Genomic DNA, 14,293 nt, shown 5'->3' with positions numbered 1-14,293 from the left:
TTCCATTTAAAAGAAAGCTTTCAGCAATGCACATTTGAAGCTGGCAGCTATAGATCTGGCCAGGCCTCTGTTAAAACCCCTTAGTGGTGTCCCACTGCCTGTATTCCACTGTCTGTGGAATAAAATCTAGGCTCCTTACAAAGGCCTGCAACACATTACAGCATTTGAACCTGCCAGCCTTCCCGGTCCTACCTCCTACGTAACTCTCGCCCTTGTTAACCACACTTCAGCCACCCTGGCCTTCTGTTTCTTGAACATATAGTGCTTATTCCCTGTTCAAACCTTCACACGTGTTGTCTCTGGGCCCAGACAGCTCTTTCCCCAGATCTGCATACAACTGACTCTTCTCATCATGTATGCATCAGCTAAGCTCACATGTCACCTCCCTAAGGAGGACCCCCCTAGTTAGAAGTAGTCCTTCCCTCACCCTACAGAACACTGTCCTGTATATTTTTTTCTCAGCTCTTCTTACTATCTGAAATTATATCTTTTTGCAGTTCCAAACAAAAATGTAAGCTCTAAGAAAGCACTGACTATGTCTACTTTCTGCACTGCTAAATCCTCAGTGCCCAATACAAATTCAATAAGTTGTTTTTGAATGAATGAATGTGATTTGATACAGTCGTTACAGAAAGATACCATTTGTCCACTGAAGGCAGCTTTTGGAAATTTCATCCTATCTCTTAACTTCACAATAAATGTTACAGTTGTTGCTAGGTTACATGGTGCTATGATTTGGATGTGGTTTGACCCCATCAAAACTCATGTTGAAATCTCTTCCCCAGTGTGGCAGTTCTGGGAGGTGGGGCCTAGTGGGAGATGTTTGGGTTATGGGGGTGGATCCCTCATGAATAGATTAATGCCTAGGGAGTGAGTTCTTGCTCTCTCAGAAATGGATTCATTCCCTGGAGAGCTGATTGTTAAAAAGAGTCTGGCTTTCTTGGTTTCTCTCTTGCTTCCTCTCTCACCACAGGATCTCTTTGCACCCTCTCGCTCTCCTTCCACTTTTGACCATGAGTGGAAATAGCCTGAGGCCCTCATCAGATACAGCTGCCCAATCTTGGACTTTGCAGCCACTAGAAACATGAGCCAAATACAACCCTTTTTCTTTATAAATTACCCAGTCTCGGGTTCTGTTATAGCAACACTAAATGGACTAAGACACATGGTGAAACTGGGTTTTGTCACTACATAGCTCACAATACAATAAAATGAACTTAAGACAAGGTATAGCTGCTCTGAGTCAATTTTTTTTAGTTTAAAGAGACATACAAAGCTTCATTGCTGGAAGATGCTTAGGTGTAAATCATGATTTGTCAAATTCTATGTTCCAGTGGCATCTATTAAACAGCATTCAAGTTTTTCTTCAGCAGTTTACATGCTATTATATAATAAATGCATTAAATTATAGTTATTATCCTTATAAAAAGGCCAGCTATCTTATGACTAAGAGATTTAGTCAGTGTTAAGTCATTTATAAAAAGATTTATTTTGGGACATAATTATTCACAGTTATTATTCTGCCTCAATTTGATTCCTAAAGAAAGCATATGTATCCTCTGAATGGGCAACAAGATTGATTTCTGAATGTCCTAATGCACATTTAAACATGCCACAATCCTAATTTCTTCAAAATATTCCTAAGAATGTAAAGTCCTCTCAATCCATAAGCATTGCTAACTGTGCAAACAATTTATTTCTAGTGAGAAAAGTAAAGAGATGGTAAAAGAAGAAAATTGTGTCTTCCATGCCTGCACAAACCAGCATTCCCCTCCCGGGTGTGAGAGAAGACTAAGGGTCCCAGCCACAATCTCAGGCGTCGACAGCTCCAGTGAGAGAAGGTAGTGAGGAGGAAGACTGCTGGCTCACCCACCCTGTGCCCATCAATCCCCTGAGCCACAAACATAATGATTTCAGGGCTTCAGAAAATACAAAGTAGCTCTTTCCCACAAAATAGGGGAAAGGACTTTTAGGGACAGGGATTAATCCATTCTACCTGGTAACGTATTAAACTTTGAATGGCTCCCAGTTTCTTTGTAACCAACAGTGGTTCTCAAACTATGTTTCTACAGAGTAGCACCAGAAAAATGGAAGAGTGGTGTTCTTTAATGTAAAGAATATTTATCAGTTTATACTTTTCAAATATAAATTTCTCTAGGGCTTTGGTGCCAGATCCTTGTGGATGAGTGACAGCAGATAGTAAAAACAATAAACAAGTACCAAACATTAATGGAAAGAAGCAGAAATACACTTTGTGGAAAAGATATAACACATATTACTGAGATATAGAGAAGAGCTGACATGAAATATACACACATGATCTTCCAGGAAAACTACTCTTAACCATTACATAAACCTCCAGAACAAGTTCAAGAACTGTGTTCAAAAGCATCAAAGGTACTTTATTTAATCTGAGTAACTATCTAAATGTCTACTATGTGCCTGGCCCAGTGTTGGGGAAACAATAAACAAACAGAGTCTATGCCTTAAGGAGGCTTATTAATCCAGTAAAATCTTAAACAGAGGATAAAACAAAAGAACACAGAGCCTTGAGGCTATTTCAGGAAATCAAGGATCAGGGCACAGGAGCTGATATGAGAACGGTGGAGAGCAACTGGAGAGGCAGAAACAGGTAAGAGACATTTTCAAGGATAAAAGCAATCAAGAGGTCTTGGGTATGGATTCAAAGTAGGGAATAAAAGAGATAGGGTAATCAAAATTATTACAAACTTTTCAGCCCGTGTGACAAGGAAAATGGCAGGTGTTTTTTCTAACGGAGATAGAAAAACATGGAATTTTGGAGGGAGGAGAGGACACCAGGCATAAAGAGAGGCAATTTATGAGTTCAGATTTAGATATTTGAAGCTTGAGGTGAGCCTGAAATAGGGAAGTAACAATATCTGGCCAGGGTTCACCCTAGAGCTAGGGCACTCTACAGTGTGTTCAGCACAGCACAAGTGATGATTATGACAACGATGCACAGTAGCCACAGGTAAGTTCATGTGGGCAGGTTCTGCATTGTTTTTTTTCTTCATTATGTGGCCAGAGCACAGCGCCCAGCACATTCTCAGTACATATCTTTTGGATAGGTGGATATGTTAGGTGGATAGTGAGGGATTCCAGCTCTCCTAGGGACAAAGGCGGGCGTCAGTCTTGGTGCTGCCCCACCTTAATACTGCCCTGAACAACTGCCACATCTAGGGGAAGGAGGGACCCCTGCTAATCTGCAAAAGAATGCAGGGAATTCCCAGCCTGCAGGCCAGGCAGCCCAGCCACAATAGGATCTGGGAAGTATCCTAGAGTAACTTAAGGCTAATTATCATGTCGCTAACTGTCCATCAAAGCGATTCAGTGGTGACATCTGACTCATGAGGAGGGACCAATCCAGACACTATAAAACAAGGCCCCAGACCATAAAGAGATCCCTTTTCTGACGACAGTGGGGGCCTGTTCATTGTCTATGGCGAATGTGTCTTGCTTTTGCTCTGTAAACCTATCTTGTCCTTCCTTAATAAACTTCGTTTCATGCTTGCCTTGTTTTTGGTGTGTCTGGTCATTCTTCAGCCAAGAGCACACCAAGAACCAAGAACAGACAACTACCATGTGACAGATAAACAAAGAAACAGAAAAAACTAGACCCAAGAGTGACTTCTTGATCTACCACTTATTAGGTGTATACTCTCAGGCAACATATTAACCTCTCTAAGCTTCAGTTCTCTATCTGTAAAGTGAAGATACCAACGACAGCTATCTAACTGGATAATTCATGGTGTGAAGGACAGTTCATGAATGATGCTTACTACTACTGTTAGCTCTGTTAAATATAATACACACATTCTATAATATATACAAAAATACGATATTAAAATTATTAAATAATGATAATTAATAGTATGTTTTGTTAATAATAATTGAAGTCTTGTTAATAAATAAGCTGAAAGAGAGAAGCAATTGGGTCCACTGAGTAGGTCTCTAGAACTGGCCAGTTAGGAGACAAAAGAAAGATAAGAAAATATGAGAGGTAAGAAGCTTATCAGAATACAGACCTCTAAATACCAGAGAGAAAGGAGTTATTAACATGAGAAAGAAGAGTGACAAGAACCACCTAACAATTCACCAGACCTTACTACTTCAGGCTGGGTCTGCCAGGTAGTTTACTTACATTATTTCATTTAATCCTCAAGGTAACCATACGAGATTAGCACTATTACATCCACTTGACCTAATAGGAGAAAGGGCAGTAAAATAACTTCATCCATTTATTCAACAAATGTTTTTTAAGCACCAACTATGTGCCGGGTATCATTGCAGGTATTGGGAATAAAGGAGTGGATATAACAAAGTCTGCCCTCATGGAACTTACATTGTCATGGAAGGAGAGAGAACATAAAGGGATAAACCAGTGATGATCTACAGTGCACCAGATGCTAAGTGTTATGGAAAAAAAGAAAGCAAGGCAAGGAAAACATGGCATGCAGGAGAATCGCCCATGCTTATATTGCCAGAAAGTGTCAAAGTTACCTAGAGATAATTACGATGAAGCGGAAAAAAGAAAAGGCCACTGGATTGAAAAAGATAAAGGGCATAGGTAGAGGAGGGAAAAGAAATGAAAGCTTCTCACTGGAGAAATTTAGCAATGAAAGAGGAAAACAGGAACAGTAGCCAGCCATCTCAGATCACCTTCTTTTAAAGATCTTTAAAGATACTGCTTGAACCATTTTATACTTGTGCCTGGAATTTGGCTTACACACAAAAACTGGGTCACTAATGAACACTCCCTCCAATTCTCTTGCATCCCTGCACTGAAAACAATAATAGGAAAGTGACTAAACAAATCTATATCAAATGCTTGCTTCTGAAGTGGGCCCAGATGAGTAAGCTAGTCAGAGTAGTCTGCCAATTCCAACATAAGCTTGCCCTCTAGCCCAGGCCACGCAGTGGGAGATGCAACCTGTACTCTTTAGAGCCCAATTATGGTCGTCAGCAGCGATGAGTGTGTGATGCCTCCAACCACCACCACCACCATCACCACCATCACCGCCACCACCATTGCCACCACCCCTCATCACCACCATCACCCTCACCACCACCATCACCGCCACCACCATTGCCACCACCCCTCATCACCACCATCACCCTCACCACCGCCATTGTCACCACCCACCATTTTCACCACCATCAGCATCACCACCACTATCACCATCACCACCATCACTGTCACCACCTCTCATCACCACCACCACCAACATCACCACCATCACCACCCCTCATCACCACCGTTACCACCACCACCACCACCACCACCATCACTGCCACCACCATTGCCACCACCCCTCATCACCACCATCACCACCATCACTGCCACCACCATCACCACCACCATCACCACCACCACCTACCATTATCACCACCACCAGCATCACCACCGCTATCACCAACACCATCACCAGCCATCACCAATGCCACTACTGCCACCACCATTGCTTCCAGCACTGTATAATTCAAAATAAAACACTTCTCAATGGAGAAATAACAAAATTTAATTGTGTGCTTGATATTAAAAGAGCATCTCCCTGGATTCAAGGATTGCAAACTTGTGGATAACCCACTGAAATGCAAAAAATGTCTGGGTCATCCTGTAGTGGCCTTCTCTCAGCAGGTGCACCGAAATTCAAAACAGCAAGACCAACTAAGATTAAGATATTTTTCTTGGACTAAGGACAGTGTCAAACCGCAGGATGTGATAATTTGTGAAAGAGCCACATTTTAGCTTGGGATTTTATACTTATATCAACATTTTATCTATCAAGAATTAAATTACTGGAGGAAAGTGTTCCCTGTCTCAGTGAAAAACTCACTCATGTATCCCAGAGCTCATGGAGGGCACCTGAGAGTCATCTGACACTTTCCTCGTCCTCAAGGCTAATAGCCAATGTGTTACCAAGTCCTACAATTTCTTATCCCAAATAATTTTTACATCTGTCCCTACCCCTCTACCTCCACCACTACTATCTTCGGCCAAGCCACCATCACCTCTCATCTGAACTACCTGGATGACAGTAGTTTCCTCCCTGGTCTCCCTACATCTCCTCTACTCTCCCCACACCATCATCCACACAAGATCTTTCACTACCCGTCTGCACACTGCTCTGAAAATAAAGACCAAAATCCTGAAAGTATCCTATGATGCCCTGAAGGATTTAGTCTCTGTCCACCTCTTCAACCTCAGCTAGAGCCACTCTCCCTCCCCAAGCTCCAGTGACACTGAATTCTCTGTCTCCTGGGTGCACCATGCTCCTTTCTAGCACAGCCCTTCACACGAGCTGTCCCTGTGCCTATAATACTCTTCTCTCTTCATTTTCTCTCCTAATTAACACACTCATCCTTTAGATGCTAGGTAGCTCCCAATTAGGACTCTCTTGTATGTTCTTACCATGTTCTGATCTTGTACTTCTGCAGCATAGCATGTCTCAGTTCCTAATCACGTATTTATATATCTGATTGTCTCTGTCTCATGATGGTAAACTCTGAGGATCAGGGACCATGTGAGTCCTGCTTAACATTTTATATCTACAGCTAATCTTGGAATATGACACATAGTAGGTACTCACATGTGTTAATAAAGCATTCATCCTAGGGTGATGGGCAGCTGCCAATGATGATATATCCCTGAGTGTGCACAATATCTATAATGCAACCAGTGCTCTCTCCTCCACCTATAGCATGTAGCAGAGCCTGAAGGATGAAATGCCTCTTATTCCCATACACAAATACATTTTTCCCTGAGGAGACCTACTGAAGATTAGCAAGTGGATTTTGAACCCATAATTTAGAAAGAGTAAAACGAGTACATCCAACACTTTTCAGAATGCTTCATTTAGAATCAGAGCCTTAGAACTGAATAGCACTGACCTCACATCACATCCTAAGAATTCAAGGTATTCCACTGCATTAATCTGAGCCTCTTACTAGAAAGCAACACTTGGAATACACTAATGTATACCCGGATGACTGCTGGCTGGCTGTACGACTGCTGTTTCCTGAAACTCTTTCAAAAACAAAAGGTATATCCCAAGAGGACAACCCTCTGAGCAAAACACGCTTTATATACAAACAATGGCTCTATATGCAGACACAGACAAGATGCCAATAAATTCCAGTAATATTATTAGCAACAATAACAACACTCAATACCAGTAAATATAAAGTTCCCTTCTCTAGGGAGTCTAAGCCACATTGAGGACATTCTCTTATGGGTTCTTAACCAAATGTCTGCTAAAAGACCAAGGTCAAACATTGGGCAGCCATCTTCAAAGATAAAGAAACAGAGACACAGAGTTTAAAATTGTCCCCAAAGAAACTACTGAGAGAAAACAGAACTAGAAGTTATCAGAGGTTCATAAAATGACATTCCAACCCATGTATCACTTGTCCAGATCAATGAACTCCCACAAAGGGGACAAGGATGTCATGACTAGAAACGGAACATGGATCCCCAATAATATGCCCTGCCAGTAGCTGGGACCCCAGCCCCACTCCCACCTCCCACCTATACTTCTGTGCAGGTTAGAATCAGCCAGTATTATTAAAACAGAGATTCCTGGGCCCTCATCCAGACCTACTGAATCAGAATTTCCAGAGGAGCAGAATGGTAACTCTAGTTAACAAGCACTCCAGGGGAACCTCAACTGGGAAACATTACCCTAAAGGTCCAAGTGCAATAGCCAGGAAGGAGAACAGTGGCCAAAGGGCACAGGTGAGGGACTTCTGTGAATACAGGAGTGACATGGTGTTTCTGGCCTGGCCTCCCAGGGGACACCTTCCCATGGAGGGAAAGGCTGTGTCCCTGGAGACATCATGAGAAACTTCAAACAGGAGACAGCCCAGCTGCCCTGGAACCACTCCTCACTCTGCTGGGCTGGAACAGAGACCAGAAACAGCCAGGACCACACTGATGCCCAGAACATGGGTGAGCAGTGAGGCAGGCCCACCAGGCCAGCGTCAGAATTGGCAGAGGGAAGGAGGTACAGTCGCCACGCGTGTGATATAAAACACCCTGTGAACCAGAAAGAAAGTGTGGGAAGGGATATTGAGGACACAGGATCCAGCGGGTTTGCTCATGGGGACCAAGTGAGATCAGAGGCCCTGACGTTCCCTTATTAGCAGTAATGATGATAGTAGCACCTGGTTTGCTGAGCAGGATACAAAGCATTTTGCTTGCATCACCTCACTCATGCCACTCACTTAGTAAATAATTATCAGACACCTGCTCCCTGTGCCAGGCAGCGCTCAGCCCAGGAGACAGTGGTCGTAGCCGACGCATCAGTTCCAAGGACAGTTCTGCTCCCCCCATCATCCCACCCCAAGCACCTGCCAAGTCTGTTCACTCTTCTGCCTCGAGGTTTTTGCCAGGCAGAGCTTATTCCCTCGGCCTGGACGTGCGGCAGAATTAACTCCCGGACACAACCTGCAGCCAGCAGAGGTGGGAGTGTGTGGATAAATTCTGCAGCCCCCCAACTTTCAGAGGGATAGGTCTGAGGCACTGTCTACGCGGTTCTTCTGAGTGGTGACCTACCAGGCTATGCACCTGTTGTGGGCTCTTCCTCCTTCTCCATTTCCTGTTTCCCAAGACCATCTCCCTGCACCCGATTTCTCCTACCAGGCTCTACCTTCAGGAAAACCTAAAGTGAGAAAGTGGTGACAGAGTAGACACAAGCCCTGTCTTCCTGGAGCTTACAGTGGGGGAAGGAGAAAAAACTAATCACACTAATAAAGATTTCAATCAGGACCAGATGCAGCAAATGGCACAGGGAATGACAAGCGATGGGGGCAATTTGAAAGACAGGTAAATAGTTCATGAATAGTTATAACTACTTATTGTAGTGGGCCCTGTGATATTACAACTGATACTTGGACATCCAACACTTTAACTTTTAAAGCAATCAATCAGCACAGCTTTAGGAACAAAAGAACTTAAAGGCACAGAGGATCTGTGTAGGCATTGATATTAACCAAGCCTAAATGCTTCCTGTTCCCTACTAAAGATTTTCTTTCTCTCCCAAAAGGAAAGAGTCATGAGTCTCTACCCTTCACCTGTCATCTTCCCTCCATCTCCATTGTCACCAGCACCTCAATATGGATGATATATTAGCTTTCACTGTGTCCCCCTGAGTACAGCACACAGTACCCAGAGTGGTCTTTTTAAGATGTAAATCTGAGCATGTCACTCTTTTTTATGAGCTCCAATGATTTTTCTCTAGACTTAGACAAAAAAAAAAAAATCAACACTTTGACTATCAGGGCCTGAGCAGGGTAGTCACTTCCAACTTTTCTGACATCATCTGATACATTCTCTCTGTAGTTCACTACTCTCCAGCCTTGCTTGTCCTTGCTGATGTGGACTTGGCACAAGATGAGCAGCACCTGAGTCAGTGTCAGTCTGAGGGGCAAGGGTGAGTTAAGGGTTGGGAAGGGAAGTTAGAGGAGCCCTCGTCTCTCCCTGCCTTGGACTCACTCAAGTTTGGCCAGGCACACCAGATGCTTTTTTGTAGTTACCTTAAAACTGGCTCCTAATGCCCTTCTTCTATCAGTTCCAGGTACTTCTCATTTCTCTAAGTCACCCAACACTATTTTGATTTCATCTGCCAAGCCCTTTTCATCTTCCATACACTTCTTCTGATACCAACCTTCCTTTCCTTTTGTGGAACTAGCCCTTCACTATTCCACATGCAAACATGACCATATGGCCTGGGGTAGGCCAGTTAGTTCCTTTTCCCTGGAAGTCATAACTTGAGCAGGAATGGAAGGCTATTAGCACTGGATCATCCAATGATGGCACTCCAGGGAGACAAGTTCTTGTCATTGAGATTCCAGAAATTCACAGACCAGGCTTTGTTCTTGCCCATCCCAGGGCCTGACTGTTTGCCCTTAGCTCAATTTTGTAAGCTAAACCCATAACTTTTCATTAGACCCCCTTCCTTGCCTGAGTCAAACAGAGTCAATTTCCATTGTTTGCAAGAGAACGCCAACTACCTTTCTTCTTACAAATACCACCATTACCAAGAAACAACCACTTGGCATGCAATTGCCTAGGTCTCCTGCACTGCACACAGCAAGATCAGCAAGCTTGGCAGGAACTATATGTTGGAAAGGACCACTATTTTGATTCCTACTTTTCAACCACCACTCTTCATAACCATCATCCTCTTTGAAATTATCTTAATCACGTGTCCAAGCTGAGCGAGAGAGTCCCAATCACTGGAATCTCAACTGGCAATTCAGGAAACCAACTGGTCCAAGGTATGTGTAGTTTTTGATTCAACTAGAAAGAAGATAAGACCCCATTTAAAGATGTGTAGAAAAGCAGGTCTATGAAGGCAGTATGGATTCTGTGAGAGAGGGATATGGAAATACGGCACGTGCAGCCAGTGTGTGTAAAAACAAACCAGAGCTTGTGAAAGACCTCTTATATAAAGGACCATAGTGGAATATGGCCAAGAGAGGCATAAGAGTATAGATAGAAACCCAGAATTCCATGGGATTGCCTACCTAAGAATCCGTAAGCAGGGACTTTACTAAACCATTGAACCTATGAGTTCAGCATTATGCTAAAGATTGTGCACATTCAAAAGAATTATTAAAAAATAGGCACATATCTTATCTGAAGAGATAAACCAAAAAACTCTTGAGATTAATCACGTACCTAATTTAGCTGAGCATGTTGTAACTCCAGAGATCAATGTGGGCTGCTATGAAAAGAGAAAGTGCAGGAAGAGCTGGGAGTGAGCTGGGCTCTGAGATAGGACTGAAATTTAGATAAATGGAGGGGAGAAGAGAGAAGATTAGAGGCAAGGGGGATGTGTGGGCAGGCCCCAGATCAGTCCTGTGGAGCTAGGTGAGGACCTGCACGGAGAGGAACGGGGAAGCCAGGCTCCTGGGGAAGAGCAACATTATGAGCACCTGTCGCAGGCCAGACCCTGGGTGCAGCTGGACGTGTGTTGTCTCATTTAATCCTTACAACAGTAGCTCTGAGAAGCATGTATTTTCGTTTCCATTATACACGTGCATCTGAAGAAATCAAAGCCCAGAGAAGTTAGGAAATTTGTCCAAGGAAGTAGCAAAGCTGGAATTAGCATTCAGGTCTGCTTACTGCCAAGGCCCTCCCCCTTCACACTGCAGTACCTAGGATACAGTTCCCTTCCCAAGGGCTCCATTATGTGTGCTTGGATTTATTCAATAGGTCGGGTGTGGCCAAAATTGTTTTCTTATACTGGTGCTAAATTTAAAGCATTGTCTAAGAAGCCTCTGACACCTGGCTTGTTCCTACTTCATCCCTGCTCAACCTTCCTCCTCTTGGACCTCAACCCACTTGAATAAGCCTTGGTACTTCTTTTGTCCCTGGCATCTCCAGGGTCCCAGGGGTGCTCTTGGTAAGAACTCTGTGCTACTGGACCCCTGAGAGGCTGGGTGCTGCTCAAGGGTATGAGAAGAGACTTTCTTCTGCTTTTAGCTACAGAAACATTCAAGGAAACAGGTATCTAGGACACAAATTCTCGTTTTAAACATCATCTATAAAAGTCATCTTTAATATTTGCTTTCTGATCCCAACTGTCCTAAACCATAAAAGCCACAGGTACCACTGAAAATTCATTTTAAGTTTCTCCTAGTTAACCAAAATATGAAATAAATCCACTCTCTCCTAATACTCTCCTAACATTCCTGTCTGCCCCAAAGTAAGATTCAACAGTAAATAACTAAATAAATAAATAAAGCTAGAGAAACATATGTACTATTACTTGTCTTGCATTTATAAAATTATCACTTTCCCCAATTACAAACTTAATAGAGGCTTAATGGGGGCAAAACTTGGAAAGCAAAAGCACAAAGAATATTTTTTTAAATTCCCCACAATCATCTTACCCCCAAATCACCACCAATAAAATATTGATTTATATCTTTTCATACATTTCTGTACATAATAATACTTTAAGCAAAAATAGGAATACATTGCAATACTGTTAACTAATTACTTTGATTCCACTTATGAATAGATAATGAACATGTGTCCATGTTAATAAAAACACATGTAAAATAGGGGTTTTAAATAAGGTATCCATCATGAAATTTGGTGTTTTTTAACAGGGTGGTGGTATGCCCCCAAGGGGACATTTAGAAAATTTAGGGACTATCTGTGACTGTCAGGGAAGCTGGAGATGCCTGTTGGCATTCTGTGGGCTAGAGGCAAAGATGCCACACACTGACATGCATGGGGCAGTCAGTCCCCCACAACAAACAATTGTTCCATCCCCTGCATGACTTTCAAATGTCCTCTGAGCATGTGAGAGCCAGAAGCACTTTGCCCTTAGCACAAACTGAACTAGAAAACTGTGAGTGCAAGTGGATGGAACAGAAATGTCTTGCGAACACATAAGTAAGAGGGTAGGGATGGGATTGAATTGTCTCAAACATTCCACCCAGAGCCTCAATCCTATGGTTCCAACACATGCAGAAATCTAGCCACATGACTTTCTACTTAGTTCTTTCAAAATTATCAATTGTTCATGATATTCCTATATTCTTCCATAATCAGATAACTGAAACATTTGTATCCCAAGTCTCATTCCAGTTAACCATTTCAAATCCTACGCCTTTGACCCTTAAGCACAAACCAAGGGAACTGTAAGGGATGTACATAAAGATATTTTTAAAAAGATGTTTCCTACAGAAATATCTATCAATATAAATCCTAGAAGTAACCACATATCAAGTACTTTGGAATTAGTTACGTAAACGATGGTATAACCACAGAATGAAATACAGTCTGCTTAACAACGCAGATACGTTCTGAGAAATACTTCATTAGGCAATCTTGTTATTGTGTGAACATCACAGAGTCTACTTACACACACCTAGATAGCATAGCTTTCTACACACGTGGGCAATATAGTGTAGCCTGTTGCTCCTGGCTACAGACCTGTACAGCACGTCACTGTATGGAACACTGTAGGCAACTGTAACACAGTGGTGTTTGTGTATCTACACATATCTAACCATAGAAAAGCTATAGTAAAAAATATGGTATGATAATCTTATGGGACCACCATTGTATACACTGTCATTGATCAGAATGTCATTATGTGGTACGTGAGTGTATTTACAACCATTAAATATGATACAGCATATTTTGTAATATGGAAAGTTATAATATGAAGTGGGACAAACAAGTTACTTGGCAATGTAATATAATCACATATATCTAAGGTAATATAATGTATAGCAATGTATAATATAATGTAACATAAGGCAATATCATTATATATAATACATTCTTAGAAACACATTTATACATATAATTATATATATTTTTTCCACAAAATGTTTTAATCCAGCAGTGATTAAAGATAAAATAAAAAAATACATATAGAGGGGATAGGTGGCAGCTGTGTGTCGCTATACATAACATATGTGTGTGGGGGTGTGTAGTGTTTAATGTAAATCTTGAGAAGGAATTACCTTGTTGACAATTATTAATGCTATAACAGAAGTATGGGAAAATAGCTATTGCCTCATTGGGAAGATGAAGAGTAAGTTAAATAGCCTCATTCTAGTGGCTTCAGGGATACTGACTACTTAACCAGCTGGTCGAAGTTCTAAATGAAGTTTAAGTTTATACATTTTCTGCTCCTTTAATCATTATTGAAATATCTCTCTTAAATCTATTCCATGTTAAACCAAGCAGCTTTCCAAGATGTTCAGATGTTAAGGACAAAGTTTTCTGTTTGGCCTTCTAGAAATATCATTTCTAACAAAGGGCTATAATGACACCAAAGCTTGAAAAACATGTTTCTTAATAGAAACTGTATGTTAGAATATTTGTTATAGAAAATTACATTTGTTTACTTTAGCCATAAATGAACTCCCCAGCCTTGTGATAATTAAACTAGTGCTCTATTACTCAGCTTACTGGTCTTATGTTAAAAAAGCACACTATTACATATAAATATTGCATAGTCATAATGCATTCTTGTCTAGCTTTCTACTCTAGGACCTGCCTAAAATGGTGCTTCTAGCAGATTCAAACCCTCATGCATCAAGAAGCCCCTTTCGTACACAATTCTTTTTTATGCTAACATTAAAATAATAACAACATAAGAATGTACACTAAAATGGTAACAACAGTAATATCTGGGTGGTAAGATTACAATATATTATGTCCTTGGGATTTTCTGTATTTTTCCAATGTTTCATTTATTTTATTATTAGTAGTGGTGGCAGTAGTATTTTTAATGAGAGA

At 41.6% G+C, this 14,293-nt stretch overlaps 1 protein-coding gene across 5 annotated transcripts in view; it reads right to left on the bottom strand.

Annotated features, from left to right (window-relative positions):
* Positions 1–14,293, bottom strand: part of FAM13C (family with sequence similarity 13 member C) — a 110,469-nt gene that overhangs the window by 52,978 nt on the left and 43,198 nt on the right. The gene's annotated exons all lie outside the window — the stretch shown is intronic.

Source organism: Eulemur rufifrons, chromosome 28 (genome assembly GCF_041146395.1).
Source record: "Eulemur rufifrons isolate Redbay chromosome 28, OSU_ERuf_1, whole genome shotgun sequence".
Classification (NCBI taxonomy): domain Eukaryota; kingdom Metazoa; phylum Chordata; class Mammalia; order Primates; family Lemuridae; genus Eulemur; species Eulemur rufifrons.
Note: the sequence above shows the minus strand (reverse complement) of the source record. Positions and strands in the feature narration are given on the sequence as shown.